Raw genomic sequence first — 19,952 nt, forward strand, 5'->3', positions numbered from 1 at the left:
GACGAGGGAGGCAATCCACTACCGGCTGCGCTGTTCTGTTTCACCCAACACCTGTGCAGGAGGGCCACCGGCCCTTCTTCCTCACTGTCGTACGTAGTGTGGGCAGATCCGGCCTCCCGCCGCACGCCTTGCCAGATCCCGATGACCCTAAGGTATAAGTTTCTTTGAAACCGTCGTTGCTCTAGCTGCATGTGGATCTTTTTCGATATGTAGTTGAATCTAGGTCTTGGTTCAAAGCGGAAAGAAAGGTGCGGTGGGGTGGAGCATGAATCTAGGACGTGGTTCAATGAGGAAAGGAGGGAGGAAAAGTAGTATAGACTGGCTATCCAGCCGCTTTATTGGTAGAAAAGGGAAAAGGGGGGTAACCCAGTACACACATCTGTAAGGAACCGATCTCTTTGTTGAAAAGGGAAAGAAATTGGGGGGGGGGTCGGGTAGTTTGTGCAGGACTAGATTTGCTGCCCTCACATAGGAAAAAAGTTCAAAGAGAACAAATATGGGACCAACACAGATATGCTGCTTGGCTACATACTCTGCATCACCCATTTATACGTGTGGATGCACATGGTGCTAGCATGTCCCATACAACTATTTTGCTGTTGGTAATCTAAGAATGCCGCCACAAAATTGAAGCAATGCCACTATTAAAAGTAAATTACATTTTTTAACGAATGTTGTTTCAAGAGAGTGTCTCTGTTAATATGAATCAATGCTGCCGTTTTGGAAATGCTACTATCCTACTTTGTTTTCCATCCAAGATAAGTTAGATGCTTCTTTCTATCACCGTTTGTTTCATCCTCCTTTATCGGCAAGTAATTGTTTCCTTCTTTGCCTCTATTAAAACAGGGGTATCGATTCAACTTGTTGCTATTGTGACATTTTACTTCGCTACTCGAAACACTTATGTTTTAAGAGTGTTTTGTGCAGTTCAACTTGAATGTCACACCGATGACTTTGCTTAATTTTGGTGGAACTGCACAAAAGGAGATCGAGATCTATTTCCATTGTTCCTGTCGAGTTGTTTCAAATCTTGGTCTCTACCACATGATATCTATTCAACTTGTTGCTATTGCGACATTTTGCTTCGCTACGCGAAACACTTTGCTTGATTTCAGTGCAACTGCACAAAATGAGATTGGATTTCCTATTCGTGTTAGGAGATTCATCCTGGTGTTCTCATGAAAGGTCAACAGGCCTTCATCCACATGATTGTGCAGTGTGCTTTGAGATGTTGTGCTACTTGTATTGGTACTGTTTTAAATAAATGTTGAATTGAAGCTATTGTATTACTGTCTTTTCCCATTAAGTAGTGAACAAAAATGGGACCAACCCAGACATGATGCTTGTTGCTTTGTTACAACAAACTCTGCATCACCCCCTTTATAAGTAGATGGAAGCACATACTGTTGTTGCACCCACTCTCCCCTGGAATTGTTTATGCTTTTCGTTAATCTAATGCCGCTGGTAAAATTAAGCAATGCCACTCTCAGAATTAATTAACTACTGAATCTTAGTTCAAAACTACAACACTTGTTAGGAATGGTACTATCCTGCTTTGTAGTTCTTTCTACATGTTTAACCAAGGTATTGTTAAGATAATGTCTCTTTAAAAATGAATCAGTTGCATTGTTTTAGGAATGGTACTTTTCTGCTTTCTCGTTCTTTATACATGTTGAACCAAGGCATTGTTAAGATAATGTCTCAGTCAATATGAATGAATCACATTAATGGAGAATTGCTCCTCTCTTGCTTTATTTCCCATTAAGACAAGTCATCAACTGTTATTTCTCAGTAATTGTTTCCCTTATACCTATTGTTGCTTACAGAGATATCAAAATTAAAGCTCGGTTTTATTCCGACTTTGATTTTAGTTGAACTGCACAAAAGGAGCCAATGTGTCCAAGGCAGAAAGAAGCAGTCACTGGATGCGGTACATTACAGAAGGAATGACCAAGAAGCTTTACAGAGTATTATTAGACACCGGTGACATGACTAATCTGCAGAGACCATTGGCAATTTAACAACACGTGGAGTGCCCTGGGCAAAAAGTGCGCAAACAAGTACAAGAAGCTAAGACAGGACACGATCATAGGCATTACATATTTTGAATGTGAAAAGCTTGTCAAAGTTTAATCATTGATGTTAGCAAGAAGACATTAGTTTAATATATTGGAATTGGAAAACCTTGTCAAAATTTGCTCATTGATGTTAGCAAGAAGACGTTAGTTTAATATATTGGAATTGGAAAACCTTGTCAAAATTTGCTCATTGATGTTAGCCAGAAGACATGCATTTGATATTTTTGAGTGGGAAGCCCTTGTTGTGAGAAGCGTCGAGTGTTTTTTCCTATTCCTGTGTTCAGTTTAGAAGTAAATGGTTACTCTGCTGAGATATTCCTGTGTTAAGATTTTGTTCTGAATATTGTCTATGTAATGCCAGGCCTTGTGTTTGATTGCAAAGTTGAGCTTGGAATGTTGTGGCATGCGGCATCACGAGCTGTTCACCGTGCCTCCTGAGAATAATGCTTCGTATTGTTTTGCATGTCGATCTAATGCCAGTGATTTGCTTGTTAAGAAGATCATCCTCTTCTGTTGTTTCCGTGCGTAAGAAGTTCATCATCTAATGTTTCATTCATAGCCTATACAACATGTCGGGTAGGTTAGACGTGAAACCATATGATCTTCCGACTAACTCATGATATTAGGCCGTGATTGGATCGTCATTTTCCAACCAAAACCACTTGTAAAACTGACACTTGTAAATTAAAGCATATGGTCTCGGGCGAAGGCGCTTGGTTGGTCGATTTCGACTAGTAAAATATCGGAAGTACTTCACACACGATAAAAACGCTGAACGACACTCGGACGATTGCTAATCCAGCCGTTAGCTGCTGTTTCAGCCTTCCCCATGGATGCGATGATACGCACGTCGTGCATGTATCGTCTGGTAATGTCGTCCATATAGCAATGCTCGTAAAATATACACTGGTCTCTCAAATTACACGCGTAACCCTCCGGTTTTACTTACAGACCTCGGGCCTTCCGATGATGAGTAAATTACACTTGTATGTTAATACAGGTTTGAAATAAACCAGAGCTCCCAAGCGCGGCCTTACCGTTTCATGTCGTCTCAGTTTCTCGAAGGTGCTCATAGGTGTCCGATGATCCTGGCTTCCTGAATGAGCAGCGGGCGCTGTATCAGACCTCCATAGGGCCCGTGAGGCCCTCTCCGTTGTCCTTCGAGTTGTTGCGCTCGTCGTGGCGCCGAGCATTGTTAACATGGTCAACGAACATGAGGATTCAGGAAATGACTTTATTTTGACTGGATGACACTAGGGACCCACTAGGGCCATAGCCGTACGTACGCAAGTGCCTCCTTATTATGTACAACTATTTTTTTTGCTTTCTCCTGGTTTCCTGACATCATGGTCCCACACCATTGTCAATCATGTAGTCAATATAAATGAGAGAATTGCACAAGGTGCGGTCGACAGCCGGGACCAAGCAGCTCGAGCAGTATTTGCGTTTTTGAGGCGTGAGCACTGCAGAGTTTTTCTTGGCGATGATTTCATTGTTGTTCAGAGGAGAGCAGGGTGTTAACTGGGCGGGCTGTGGCCCGTCTAGCCCAAGCCAGATATCGAGCCCAGATACTACTTTTTTCAAGATGAAAATGGCTAGCCCAGCTATACGTCTTTTTGAGGAATACCCAGGCAAGGTCAACTTGTTATTCTCCGCCCCGCTGTGCTGCAAATATTTCCTAGGAGGGATGCATTAGGCTTAACAGAAATATGGGCTTTAAAAATAATAAATGGGATGTAATTATAAAAGCTGGGCAGTAACTATAAAAAAATGCACCAAACACGAAATTAGTTTATAAAATATTATTTATGGATTTTGAAAATCTTAAATTTTCATTGTTGCGCGCGCAATGTTTTGTTGGATTTTTACATAATACAAATTTATATTTAATCTGAATAGAAATTTCGGGATAAAAATATTTCGGATCCCATCAATATGTGGGAAATTTTATTGAATTCTGTCTTCAATGGTTGAAATTATTAATCGTTGTCCTAGCTAGAAAATGGGCTGTACTTTTAACAAACTGTAAATGGGCTGTTGTAAATTCCATTAGAATTCAAAAATGGGCTGTACATTCTTACAAAATGCAAATGGGCTATAAGTTCTCTACCACACACTTGTGGGCCTACTAAGTGACGCGTCCCCTAAAAAAAATAAGTTGACGCGTATGCAAGGCTTTGTCAACTTATTATAGTCAACACACAGTTCTAGCAGCAGTGGCCGTTGGATGTCTATCCAACGGATGTCGTGCTTCTTCTTCAATCTCGGACATTCTTAGCTTCGGCCGCCCAAAAAATGATTCCTCCCCCTGACATCTGGGGCGCACCGTTTCGGAGGCTGACCTGTGGGCCTACTAAGTTGGAGCGTACAAAGGGATTTGTCTACTTAGTCAATATAAACGATTATAGCTTCAGTGACCGTACGATGTCCATCCAATGGCCGTAGTGCTTCTTCAACCTCTGGTCTTATTGGTCTAGCCGCCCAAAGCAGCGTCGGTCGTGCCGCCTCCTCCTGCCTCTCGTGGCCGGCTGTGCTTCCGCGGAGGCCTCACCGCCCCCATACTACTCCCACCGCTGGCTACGCCATCCCTCCACTCACCCACACCCCCTGTTATTCTGCGGCGACGGAAGCCTCACACCGCAGCCGAACCAGTGAACCCTCGTACTCCTCTCCGCGCGGGCTTCCACTGCTGCGCCTTCCCTGGCTCTGCGTCGTCCCCTTCCTAGGCGTCGTCGTCATCCACCGCCCTGGTGCTCTCGGCGCGGTGTGGTCAATGTGGTCAATGACCGACTTCCATCGGAATAGTACTATACGTGGAGAGGCTGACAGCTGGGTCCACGGCGGCCGCAAGGAAGTGCCTCCTTATTACGCGCAAAATAATTATTCCTCCACCTGACAGCAGGGACCCGCCGGGCGGGCCACCTTATTTCGCGAAAAAATGTTTCCCCCCTGACTCCTGGTACCCACCGGATGGGCCACCGTATTTTGCGAAAAAACGTTCCCCCCGCTGTCAGCTCGGACCCACCGGAAGTGCCTCTTTATTACGCAAAAAAAAATGAATACTCCCCCTGCTAGCTGGGACTCACCTTGGTGGGAAGCTGACTTGTGGGCCTACTAAGTTGACGGGGACGGAGGGCTTTGTCAACGTAGTCAATATAAACGATTCTAGCTCTAGTGACCGTACGATGTCCATCCAACGGCCGTAGTGCTTCTTCAACCTCTGGTCTTCTTGCTCCAGCCGCCCAAAGCAGCGCCGGTCGTGCCGCCTGCTCCTGCCTCCCATGGCCAGTTGTGCTGCCGCGGAGGCCTCACCGCCTCCATACTACTCCCACCGCTGGCCAGGCCATCCCTCCACTCCACTCACCCACACCCCCTGTTATTTTGCAGCGACGGTAGCGCAGCCGAACCAGTGAACCCTCTTACTCCTCTCTGTGTGGGCATCCACAGCCACGTCTTCCCCGGTTCCGCGTCGTCCCCTTCCTAGGCCTCGCCATCGTCCATCGCCGTGGTGCTCTCGGCACGGCGTGGTCAATGTGGTCAACGACCGAATTCCATCAGAAGAATATTGTACGTGAAGAGGCTGACAGCTGGGTCCACGGCAGCCGCAAGGAAGTGCCTCCTTATTATGCGGAAAATAATTATTCCTCCATCTGACAGCAGGGACCCACCAGACGGCCACCAGTATTTCGCGAAAAAAACGTTTGCCCCTGACTGCTGGGACCCTCCCGACGGGCCACCGTATTTCACGAAAAAAACATTCCCCCTGCTGTCAGCTCGGACCCACCGGAAGTGCCTCCTTATTACGCACAAAAAATGAATACCCCCTGCTAGCTGGGACCCACCTTGGTGGGAAGCTGACTTGTGGGCCTACTAAGTTGACGGGGACGAAGGGCTTTGTCAACTTAGTCAGTATAAACGATTCTAGCTCCAGTGACTGTACGATGTCCATTCAATGGCCGTAGTGCTTCTTCAACCTCTGGTCTTGTTGCTCCAGCTGCCCAAAGCAGCGTTGGTCATGCCGCATGCTCCTGCTTCCCATAGTCGGATGTGCTGCCGCGGAGGCCTCACCGCCCCCTACTATTCCCACCACTGGCCAGGCCCTGCGGTGACGGCAGCCTCACACCGCAGCCGAACCAGTGAACCCTCATACTCATCTCCGCGCGGGCTTCCACTGCCGTGTCTTCCCCGGCTCCCCGTCGTCCCCTTCCTAGGCCTCGCCGTCGTCCACCGCCCTGGTGCTCTCGGCGCGGCATGGTCAACGTGGTCAAGGAACGACTTCCATCGGACGTGGACTGTATGTGGAGAGGCTGACAGCTGGGTCCACGGCCGCAGCAAGGAAGTGCCTCCTTATTATGCGGAAAATAATTATTCCTCCACCTGACAGCGGGGACCCATCGGACGGGCCACAGTATTTCGTGAAAAAAACATTTCCCCCCTGACTGCTGGGACCCACCAGCTGCACCTTCGCACGCAAGGAAGTGCGTCCAGGCAAAAAAAACGATTCGCCCCCCTGACTGCTGGGACCCACCAGCTACATCTCCGCATGCAAGGAAGTGCGTCCGGGCAAAAGAAAAACGATTCGCCCCCCCTGACTACTGGGATCCACCAGCTACATCTTCGCACGCAAGGAAGTGCGTCCGGGCAAAAAAAATGATTCGCCCCCTGGCTGCTGGGACCCACCAGCTACATCTTCGCATGCAAGGAAGTGCCTGACAGTCGGGACCCACCTGGTCGAAGCGTACGTACCGTTGTCATTCTGGTCATGAACGTGTACGTACATATATACTAGTGGATGTAGAGGCGCGCACGTGTCATAGTAGAGGCGCGCACGTAGCATGTACACGTACGTAGAGCAGCGAGGGTGCAAGAAAGAAAATACAGCTACGTACATACATATGGGCAGGGTCTCTAACGCCTATCGTGCATACGTACAAGGCTGGGTCGGAACGGGAAACAGCGTCGTCGTCGTGTTCATGGGGAGCCAACCGGCTGGGTCGGAACAAAATGCGTGGTCGTGTTCATCGGGAGGGCTTGGACGGAACATGCGATGGAAACGAGACCTGGCGTACCGCACAATGGAGGAAACGGCCTTGTGTTCAACCGGCCATGTTCGAAACGGAGTCCTGTTGATCGGGAGGGGCCTGGCGTACCGCAAAACGAAGGAAACGGACCTCCTACGGTCGAAATGGGGGTCCTGTTGATCGGGAGGGGTGTGGCATACCGCAAAACGGACGAAACAGATTTGTGTTGGAGCGCTACGGTCGAAACGGGGGGAGGGGTGTGGCGTACCGCAAAACGGATGAAACGGACTTGTGTTGGAGCACTACGGTCGAAACGGGGGGGAGGGGTGTGGCGTACCACAAAACGGGACTCCACGGGATACTGTTCATCTCCACCGTCGACCTCCTCCAGCCTCGACAGGCTACCTTCGACCTCCTCCAGCCTCCACGGGCTCCTGTTCATCCAGCCTCCACCGTGCGCTACTCCACCGGCTACTGTTCAACCACCCCTCCACGGGCACCCCTCCACCGTCTACTATTCATCCAGCCCTCCACATCACGGGGTCCTGTTCAACCACCCCTCCACGACCACCCCTCCACCATCTACTGTTCATCCAGCCCTCCACACCACGGGTTCCTATTCATCCAGAGGCAACGCCACCGCTCACTGTTCATCCACCCCCCCCCCCTGCAACACTCACTGTTCATCCAATCGATCGGCTTCAGTTAGCAGCAGTAACGAAGGAATCGCTCCATCGTTTTCAGTTAACAGCCATCGATCGGTCGCTCGGGTTCAGAAACGTGTAGCCTGCAGTGCAATCGCTCGGGTTCAGTTAGAGCCTAACGCCTCGCTCGGCTTCAGTTAGAGCCAACGCCTCGCACACACACGCGTACGTACGAGAGAAACGCGCATCTCTCCGCCCCCGACCTCCCACCGTAACTGGCAACTCCCCGAAATTTTCCTCCCCCTCGCTTCTACCATGGTTTTTTCCATCATGGACGACCCAAAGAATGTCATGCAACTGAGTCTCCGGCCCGCCCAGGACGAAAAGCCCATTTTCTGTCATGATTTTTTTTTCATAGAAGTAGGAGCCCACCACATCTATGATGATACAGGGTTTTGTCACAATTATCGTCATAGAAGTGTCATATGTATGACAGAAAAAAAATCGTTCGGCCCAAAATGTCACGGATGTGTCTTTTTTTTTGCAGTGCAGAATTGTTCAATCACTGCCACCAAGCTACAAGAGCTTCGTGATGAACTATAATATGCAAGGGATGAACAAGACAATTCCCAAGCTCTTCGCAATGCTAAAGGCAGCGGAGGTAGAAATCAAGAAGGAGCATCAAGTGTTGATGGTCAATAAGACCATCAGTTTCAAGAAAAAGGGTAAAGGAAAGAAGAAGGGGAACTTTAAGAAGAACGGCAAACAAGTTGCTGCTCAAGAGAAGAAACCTAAATCTGGACCTAAGCCTGAGACTAAGTGCTTCTACTGCAAAGGTACTGGTCAGTGGAAGCGGAACTACCCCAAGTATTTGGCGGATAAGAAGGATGGCAAGGTGAACAAAGGTATATGTGATATACATGTTATTGATGTGTACCTTACTAGAGCTCGTAGTAGCACCTGGGTATTTGATACTGGTTCTGTTGCTAATATATGCAACTCGAAATAGGGACTACGGATTGAGCGGAGATTGGCTAAGGATGAGGTGACGATGCACGTGGGAAATGGTTCCAAAGGCGATGTGATCGCCGTCGGCACGCTACCTCTACATCTACCTTCAGGATTAGTTTTAGACCTGAATAATTGTTATTTGGTGCCAGCCTTAAGCATGAACATTATATCTGGATCTTGTTTGATGCGAGACGGATATTCATTTAAATCTGAGAATAATGGTTGTTCTATTTATATGAGTAATAACTTTTATGGTCATGCACCCTTGAAGATTGGTCTATTTATCTTGAATCTCGATAGTAGTGATACACATATTCATAATGTTGAAGCCAAAAGATGCAGAGTTGATAATGATAGTGCAACTTATTTGTGGCACTGCCGTTTAAGTCATATTGGTGTAAAGCGCATGAAGAAACTCCATACTGATGGACTTCTGGAATCACTTGATTATGAATCACTTGGTACTTGCGCACCATGCCTTATGGGCAAGATGACTAAAACATAGTTCTCTAGAACAATGGAGTGAGCAACAGATTTATTGGAAATCATACATACTGATGTATGTGGTCCAATGAATATTGAGGCTCGTGGCAGGTATTGTTATTTTCTACCTTCACAGATGATTTAAGCAGATATGGGTATATCTACTTAATGAAACATAAGTCTGAAACATTTGAAAAGTTCAAAGAATTTCAGAGTGAAGTTGAAAATCATCATAACAAGAAAATAAAGTTTCTACGATCTGATCATGGAGGAGAATATTTGAGTTACGAGTTTGGTCTACATTTGAAACAATGCGGAATAGTTTCGCAACTCACGCCACCCGGAACACCACAGCGTAATGGTGTGTCCGAACGTCGTAATCGTACTTTACTATATATGGTGCGATCTATGATGTCTCTTACAGATTTACCACTATCATTTTGGGGTCACGCTTTAGAGACGGCTGCATTCACATTAAATAGAGCACCATCAAAATCCATTGAGACGACGCCTTATGAACTATGGTTTGGCAAGAAACCAAAGTTGTCGTTTCTTAAAGTTTGGGGCTGCGATGCTTATGTGAAAAATCTTCAACCTGATAAGCTCGAACCCAAATTGGAGAAATGCGTCTTCATAGGATACCCAAAGGAGACTGTTGGGTACACCTTCTATCACAGATCCGAAGGTAAAACATTTGTTGCTAAAAATGGATCATTTCTAGAGAAGGAGTTTCTCTCGAAAGAAGTGAGTGGGAGGAAAGTAGAACTTGATGAGGTAACTATACCTGCTCCCTTATTGGAAAGTAGTTCATCACAGAAACCGGTTCATGTGATGCCTACACCAATTAGTGAGGAAGCTAATGATATTGATCATGAAACTTTAGATCAAGTTACTACCAAACCTCGTAGGTCAACCAGAGTAAGATCCGCACCAGAGTAGTACGGTAATCCTATTCTGGAGGTCATGTTACTTGACCATGGTGAACCTACGAACTATGAGGAAGCGATGGCTTGAGGCCATGAAATCTGAGATGGGATCCATGTATGAGAACAAAGTTTGGACTTTGGTTGACTTGCCCAATGATTGGCAAGCCATCGAGAATAAATGGATCTTCAAGAAGAAGACTGACGCTGATGGTAATGTTACTGTCTACAAAGCTCGAGTTGTTGCGAAAGGTTTTCGACAAGTTCAAGGGGTTGACTACGATGATACTTTCTCACCCATAGCGATGCTTAAGTCTGTCCGAATCATGTTAGCAATTGCCGCATTTTATGATTATGATATTTGGCAAATGGATGTAAAAACTGCATTCTTGAATGGATTTATGGAAGAAGTGTTGTATATGATGCAACCAGAAGGTTTTGTCAATCCGAAAGATGCTAACAAAGTGTGCAAGCTCCAGCAATCCATTTATGGACTGGTGCAAGCCTCTCGGAGTTGGAATAAACGTTTTGATAGTGTGATCAAAGCATATGGTTTTATACAGACTTTTGGAGAAGCCTGTATTTACAAGAAAGTGAGTGGCGAACTCTGTAGCATTTCTAATACTATATGTGGATGATATATTGTTGATTGGAAATGATATAGAATTTCTGGGTAGCATAAAAGGATACTTGAATAAGAGTTTTTCAATGAAAGACCTCGGTGAAGCTTCTTACATATTGGGCATCAAGATCTATAGAGATAGATAGAGACGCTTAATTGGACTTCCACAAAGCACATACCTTGACAAAGTTTTGAAAAAGTTCAAGATGGATCAAGCAAAGAAAGGGTTCTTTCCTATGTTACAAGGTGTGAAGTTGAGTTAGACTCAATGCCCGAGCACTACAGAAGATAGGGAGAAAATGAAAAATGTTCCCTATGCTTCAGCTATAGGCTCTATCATGTATGCAATGTTGTGTACCAGACCTGATGCATGCCTTGTTATTAGTTTAGCAGGGAGGTACCAAAGTAATCCAGGATTGGATCACTGGACAACGGTCAAGAATATCCTGAAATACCAGAAAAGGACTAAGGATATGTTTCTCGTTTATGGAGGTGACAAAGAGCTCGTCGTAAATGGTTACGTCGATACAAGCTTTGACACTGATCCAGACAATTCTAAATCGCAAACCGGATATGTGTTTATATTGAACGGCGGAGCTGTCAGTTGGTGCGGTTCTAAACAAAGCATCATGGCGGGATCTATGTGTGAAGCGGAGTACATAGATGCTTCGGAAGCAGCAAATGAAGGAGTCTGGATGAAGGAGTTCATATCCGATCTAGGTGTCATACCTAGTGCATCGGGTCCAATGAAAATCTTTTGTGACAATACTGGTGCAATTTCCTTTGCAAAGGAATCCAGATTTCACAAGAGAACCAAACAGATCAACAGACGCTTCAATTCCATCAATGACAAATTCCAGGTGGGATACATAGAGATTAGCAAGATACATACGGATCTCAATGTTGAAGACCCATTGACTAAGCCTCTCTCACGAGCAAAACATGATCAGCACCAAAACTCCATGGGTGTTAGAATCATTACTATGTAATCTAGATTATTGACTCTAGTGCAAGTGGGAGACTGAAGGAAATATGCCCTAGAGGCAATAATAAAGTTATTATTTATTTCCTTATTTCATGATAAATGTTTATTATTCATGCTAGAATTGTATTAACCGGAAACATAATACATGTGTGAATACATAGACAATAAAGTATCACTAGTATGCCTCTACTTGACTAGCTCGTTAATCAAAGATGGTTAAGGTTTCCTAACCATAGACATGAGTTGTCATTTGATAAACGGATCACATCATTAGGAGAATGATGTGATTGACTTGACCCAATCTGTTAGCTTAGCACTTGATCGTTTTAGTTTACTGCTATTGCTTTCTTCATGACTTATACATGTTCCTATGACTATGAGATTATACAACTCCCGATTACTGGAGGAACACTTTGTGTGCTATCAAATGTCACAACGTAACTAGGTGATTATAAATGTGCTCTACAGGTGTTTCCAATGGTACTTGTTGAGTTGGCAGATTAGGATTTGTCACTCCGGTTATCGGAGAGGTATCTCCGGGCCCTCTCGGTAATGCACATCACTATAAGCCTTGCAAGCAATGTAACTAATAAGTTAGTTGCGGCATGATACATTAAAGAACGAGTAAAGAGACTTGCTGGTAACGATATTGATCTAGGTATTGAGATACCGACAATCGAATCTCGGGCAAGTAACATACCGATGACGAAGGGAACAACATATGTTGTTATGCAGTTTGACCAATAACGATCTACGTAGAATATGTAGGAGCCAATATGAGCATCCAGGTTCCGCTATTGGTTATTGACCAAAGACGTGTCTCGGTCATGTCTACATAGTTCTCGAACCCGTAGGGTCCGCACGCTTAACATTCGGTGACGATCAGTATTACGAGTTTATGTGTTTTCATGTACCGAAGATACTTCGGAGTCCGGGATATGATCACACACATGATGAGGAGTCTCGAAATGGTCAAGACATAAAGATCGATATATTGGATGACTATGTTTGGACTTCGGAAGTGTTCCGTGCAAGTTCGGGCATATACCGGAGTACCGGGGGGGTTACCGAAACCCCCCGGGGAGTATAATGGGACATATGGGCTTTAGTGGAGAAGAGGAGGGGCGGCCAAGGCAGGGCCGCACGCCCCCTCCCCCTCTAGTCCGAATTGGACAAGGAGGGGGGCACCGCCCCCCTTTCCTTCCCCCTTCTCCTACTCCTACTAGGAAAGGAGGAGTCCTACTCCCGGTAGGAGTAGGACTCCCCCCTTGGCGCGCCCTCCTCCTAGCCGGCCACCGCCCCCTAGATCCTTTATATACGGGGGTGTGGGGGCACCCCAAGACACAAGTTGATCATTTATCTTTAGCCGTGTGCGGTGCCCCCCTCCACCATAATCCACCTCGGTCATATCATAGCGGTGCTTAGGCGAAGCCCTGCGTCGGTAGCTTCATCAACACCGTCATCACACCGTCGTGCTGACGGAACTCTCCTTCGAAGCTCTACTGGATCGTGAGTTTGTGGGACGTCACCGAGCTGAACGTGTGCAGATCGTGGAGGTGGCGTACATTCGGTACTTGGATCGGCCGATCGTGAAGACGTACGGAAACATCAACCGCATTGTCATAACGCTTCCGCTTACGGTCTACGAGGGTATGTGGACGACACTCTCCCCTCTCGTCACTATGCATCACCATGATCTTGCATGTGCGTAGGAATTTTTTTGAAATTACTAGGTTCCCCAACAGGCGGCGGGGCCTTATCCGTCGCATGGTGGTGGCGTTTTTCCTGGGCGGTGGTAGCGCATCATTCTATGGAGATCCGGCAGCAAGGAGCGGCGGGATCCCTACAGCATGTGTGACGGCGGCTTCAGCGGAGCAACCTCCCCATGGCGGAGTCACCCCTGTGGTAGCAGCCGAGATCGCCGATCTGGTCTTGCCCAGATGGGCTGGGGCGGGCTGGCGGTTCCGGTGTGCATCTACAGGCGAGCGTGGTGGGCTTGAAGGCGCCGGCTATAGGCACCGTGGTGGTGCCTTGGCCGGTCAGGCGGCGGCGGCCTGGATCCCTTTGTTGGGTAACATAGTGATGATCAACAAGTATAGGGGATCTATCATAGTCCTTTCGATAAGTAAGAGTGTCAAACCCAATGAGGAGCCAAAGGAAATGACAAGCAGTTTTCAGTAAGGTATTCTCTGCAAGCACTAAAATTATCGGTAACAGATAGTTTTGTGATAAGGTAATTTGTAACGGGTAACAAGTAATGAAAGTAAATAAGGTGCAGCAAGATGGCCCAATACTTTTTGTAGCAAAGGACAAGCCTGAACAAACTCTTATATGAAGGAAAACGCCCCCGATGACACATGGGAATTATCGTCAAGCTAGTTTTCATCATGCTCATATGATTCACGTTCGTTACATTGATAATTTGATATGTGGGTGGACCTGTGCTTGGGAACTGCCCTTCCTTGGACAAGCATTCCACTTATGGTTAACCCCTATTGCAAGCATCCGCAACTACAAAAGAAGTATTAAGGTAAACCTAACCATAGCATGAAACATATAGATCCAAATCAGCCCCTTACGAAGCAACGCATAAACTAGGGTCTAAGCTTCTGTCACTCTAGCAACCCATCATCTAGGTATTACTTCCCAATGCCTTCCTCTAGGCCCAAACAATGGTGAAGTGTCATGCAGTCGACGTTCACATAACACCACTAGAGGAAAGACAACATACATCTCATCAAAATATCGAACGAATACCAAATTCACATGACTACTTATATCAAGACTTCTCCCATGTCCTCAGGAACAAACGTAACTACTCACAAATCATATTCATGTTCATAATCAGAGGGGTATTAATATGCATAAAGGATCTGAATATATGACCTTCCACCAAATAAACCAACTAGCATCAACTACAAGGAGTAATCAACACTACTAGCAACCCACAGGTACCAATCTGAGGTTTTGGGACAAAGATTGGATACAAGAGATGAACTAGGGTTTGATAGGAGATGGTGCTGGTGAAGATGTTGACGGAAATTAACCCCCTCCTGATGAGAGGATCGATGGTGATGACGATGGTGACGATTTCCCCCTCCCGGAGGGATGTTTCCCCGGCAGAACAGCTCCGCCGGAGCCCTAGATTGGTTTCGCTATGTTCCGCCTTGTGGCGGTGGTGCTTCGTCTCGAAAGCTTCCTTCTCATTTTTTCTTGGACGAAAGACTTCATATAGCAGAAGATGGGAACGAGACAGGGGGCGCGCCTAGGGGGATAGGGCGCGCCCGCCACCCTCGTGGCCAGGGTGTGGGCCCCCTCTGGTTAATTCTCTCGTCAGTATTTTTTATATATTCCAAAATGTGCCTCCATGAAGTTTTAGGACTTTTGGAGTTGTGCAGAATAGGTCTCTAATATTTGCTCCTTTTCCAGCCCAGAATTCCAGCTGTCGGCATTCTCCCTCTTCATCTAAACCTGGTAAAATAAGAGAGAACAGGCATAAGTACTGTGACATAATGTGTAATAACAGCCCATAATGTAATAAATATCGATATAAAAGCATGATGCAAAATGGACATATCAACTCCTGATACGTCTCCAACGTATCTATATTTTTTTATTGCATATGATTTCTTATGCTAAAGTAACAATTTATTCATAATGTCAAGTATGAATCAGAAACTTCATTGAAAACTAACAAACTATGATCTCGGTCATTGAAGCAATTGCAATTTATCATAACATCGGAAAGAGTCAATATAAGAGCTTTTCAACAAGTCCGCATACTCAACCATCATTTAGTCTTTCACAATTGTTAACACTCACACAATACTTATGGGTATGAAGTTTTAATCGGACATAGAGAAAGATAGGGGCTTATAGTGTTGCCTCCCAACCTTTTACCTCAAGGGTAATGTCAATAATAATAGTTCATGATAACTTACATCCAATTGGATATATATATATATATATCAGGATCTTTCCAACACAATGTGCTTGCCAAAAGATAAAATGTAAAAAGGAAAGGTGAAGATCACCATGACTCTTGTATAAGGTATAAGACAAAAGTAAAAGATAGGCCCTTCGCAGAGGGAAGCATCGGTTTTCATGTGTTTTTGTGGTTGGATGCACAAAATATTAATGAGAAAGAACGCCACTTTATATTGCCACTTGTGATATGGACCTTTATTATGCAGTCCGTCGCTTTTATTGCTTCCATATCACAAGATCATATAAAGTTTATTTTCTCCACACTAATAAATCATACATATTTAGAGAGCAATTTTTATTTCATGCAACAATGACAACTTACTTGAAGGATCTTACTCAATCCATAGGTAGGTATGGTGGACACTCATGGCAAAACTGGGTTTAAGGATATTCGGAAGCACAAGTAGTATCTCTACTTGGTGCAAAGAATTTGGCTGGCATGAGAGGGAAAGGCAAGCTCAACATGTTGGATGATCCATGACAATATACTTTATTTCGGATATAAGAAAACCTAACCCATTACGTTGTCTTCCTTGTCCAACATCAACTTTTTAGCATGTCATATTTTAATGAGTGCTCACAATCATAAAAGATGTCCAAGATAATGTATTTATATGTGAAAACCTCTCTTTCTTTATTACTTCCTATTAATTGCAACAATGACCAAAACTATGTTTGTCAGCTCTCAACAACTTTTATTAATCATACTCTTTTATATGTGAAGTCATTACTCTCTATAAGATCAATATGATCTCTTTAATTCTTTTTATTCTTTCTTTTATTCCCTCAAGATCATAGTAAGATAATCAAAGCCCTTGACTCAAAACTAATCTTTATTATATATAGCTCACAAACTCGATTACATAGAAGGATCATAAAGCAAAACTCAAAACTAGATCATACTAAAACTTTATTCTACTAGATCAAGATATTACCAAAAGGATCGAACTAAGAAAAATGGTAAAGATAGGAGTGTGATGGTGATACGATACCGGGACACCTCGCCCAGGCTTGGCAGTTGCCAAGGGGAGTGCCCATACCCGATACTCAGTTCTCCTTCCTCGGAGGTGGTGATGATGGAGTTGTTGATGATGTGGGTTTGTCATCCCTCTTCCAAGGCATAGGCTCACCATCCTAGAAAGATGATCGACTCTCCGGGATCCTCAAATCTGCAGCCAAACTCATCCTCTTGAATCTATATTCATACTCACATTTTTGGTTTTGCAGGTCATAGATCTGGGCTTGGAGGTGCTCGATTTTCTCGTAAAGCTTGAAGATGGCCTCCCCAATGTTCTTCGCATCTAGCTTGTGGCTATTGGTGAACTCCGCGATCATCATGTGGTTGGCGTCGAGTCCGTGTTCCACCATCCCTTGGCACTTGAAAACTTGCTGCTCCACTGCTTCGAGTCTTGTCTCCACGTTTCCAGTCCTCCTTGGTCCCTCAACATCGCGGATGTGCATCACCCCCTCTTGCCTCTCAATGGTTTGAGGGTGTTGCAGCACTTCCGCGAGGTAAGGGTTGATGACCTTCTCGAAAAACTTGTCCTTGGGTGCACTCAAAGATGTCATGGTGATCTAGATCTGTCAGAAAAATAGCTCAAAACAAAAACAAGAGATATTTGCATGGTACGGTGGTCAAAACCTTCAGGAGACTATATAATGAATTTTTACCGAACAAAAGAAGTATCATGCAAGAAAACATAGTCCGGAGGGCACACGAGGTGCCCACAAGGCAGGGGGCGCGCCCAGGGGGTAGGGCGCGCCCTCCACCCTCGTGGATGCCTTGTGTCCCTTTCACACTACTTCTTATTTTCCTATTTTCTTAAATATTCCAAAATGGAGAAAAATTGCCATTAGAACTGTTTTGAAGTTGGTTTACTTACCGTACCACATACCTATTCCTTTTCGGAGTCTGAAACGTTCTAGAAGTGTCATTTATATATTCCTCCGGGGTTACGGTTTCAATAACATTAGTTTCAAAATGTATGGGATTACATGAGATATAATGTTTGATTCTCTAACCGTTCACCACCTTTGGATTTGTGCCGTCGAAGTTGTTGATTTTTATGGCACCGGAATGATAGACCTCCTTGATAACGTAAGGACCTTCCCATTTAGAGAGAATTTTTCCTGTAAAAAACTTTAAACGAGAATTGTATAGCAAAACATAATCACCTACATTAAACTCACGCTTTTGTATTCTTTTGCCATGCCATCTTTTAACTTTTTCTTTAAACAGTTTAGCATTCTCATAGGCCTGGGTTCTCCATTCATCAAGTGAGCTAATGTCAAATAGCCTCTTCTCACCAGCAAGTTTGAAATCATAATTGAGCTCTTTAATGCCCAATATGCCTTATGTTCTAGTTCAAGAGGTAACTGACATGCTTTTCCATAAACCATTTTATACGGAGACATACCCATATGATTTTTATATGCAGTTCTATAGGCCCATAATGCATCATCAAGTTTCTTGGACCAATTCTTTCTAGATCTATTAACAGTCTTTTGCAAAATTAATTTAATCTCTCTATTACTCAATTCTACTTGACCACTAGATTGTGGGTGATATGGAGATGCAATTCTATGATTAACATCATACTTAGCAAGCATCTTACGAAAAGCACCATGAATAAAATGTTAACCACCACTAGTCATTAAATATCTAGGGACTCCAAACCTCGGAAAAACAACTTCTTTAAGCATCTTAATAGAGGTGTTATGATCATCACTACTAGTTGGAATAACTTCTACCCACTTAGTAACGCAATCAACAACAACTAAGATATGTGTATACCCATTAGAGGAAGGAAATGGTCCCATATAATCAAAGCACCAAACATCAAATGGTTCAATAACAAGTGAATAGTTCATATGCATTTCTTGACATCTACTAATATTACCAATTCTTTGACATTCATCACAAGACAAAACAAACTTACGGGCATCTTTGAAGAGAGTAGGCCAATAAAAACCGGATTGCAATACCTTATGTGCAGTTCTATGTCCAGCGTGGTGTCCTCCATAAGCCTCAGAGTGACACTTGTGTAGGATCTGTTCCTGTTCATGCTCAGGTACACAACGTCTAATAACACCATCTACTCCTTATTTATAAAGGTGTGGGTCATCCCAGAAGTAATGTCTTAAATCATAGAAAAACTTTTCCTTTTGCTGGTATGTGAAACTAGGTGGTATAAATTTAGCAACAATGTAATTAGCACAATCACCATACTAAGGAGCAGTACGAGAAGCATTTATGACAGCTAATTGTTCATCGGGAAAGCTATCATCAATAGGTAGTGGGTCATCAAGAACATTCTCTAAGCTAGACAAGTTGTCTGCAACGGGGTTCTCAGCTCCCTTTCTATCAATAATATGCAAATCAAATTCTTGTAGCAAGAGAACACATCTAATAAGTCTAGGTTTAGCATCTTTCTTTTCCATAAGGTATTTAATAGCAGCATGATCAGTGTGAACAGTTACTTTAGAATGAACAATATAATGTCTGAAATTATCACAAGCAAATACAACTGCTAAAAATTCCTTTTCAGTAGTAGCATAATTTTTCTAGGCACTGTCTAGAGTTTTACTAGCATATTGGATAACATTTAATTTCTTATCAACTCTTTGTCCCAGAACAGTACCTACAACATAATCACTAGCATCACACATAATTTCAAAGGGTAAATTCCAATCAGGTGGCTGAACAATAGGTGCAGAAATCAAGGCTTTCTTAAGTATTTCAAATGCTTCTACACAATCATCATCAAAGAAAAAAGGAACATATTTTTGTAGGAGATTAGTCAGAGGCCTAGAAATTTTTGAGAAGTCTTTAATGAACCTCCTATAAAAACTAGCATGACCAAGGAACTTCTTATACCTTTGATTTCCTTAGGACACGACATCTTTTCAATAGCATCAACTTTAGCTTTATCGACTTCAATACCTCTTTCAGAAATTTTATGCCCCAAGACAATACCTTCATTTACCATAAAGTGGCACTTCTCCCAATTCAAGACAAGATTAGTTTCTTCACATCTCTGCAAAACTCGGTTAAGGTTGCTTAAGCAATCATCAAACGAAGTTCCATAAACGGATAAATCATCCATGAAAAACTCCACAATCTTTTCACAAAAGTCAGAGAATATAGCAGTCATACATCTTTGAAAGGTAGCAGGTGCATAACATAAACCAAAAGGCA

Source organism: Triticum aestivum, chromosome 3B (genome assembly GCF_018294505.1).
Source record: "Triticum aestivum cultivar Chinese Spring chromosome 3B, IWGSC CS RefSeq v2.1, whole genome shotgun sequence".
Taxonomy (NCBI): Eukaryota; Viridiplantae; Streptophyta; class Magnoliopsida; order Poales; family Poaceae; genus Triticum; species Triticum aestivum.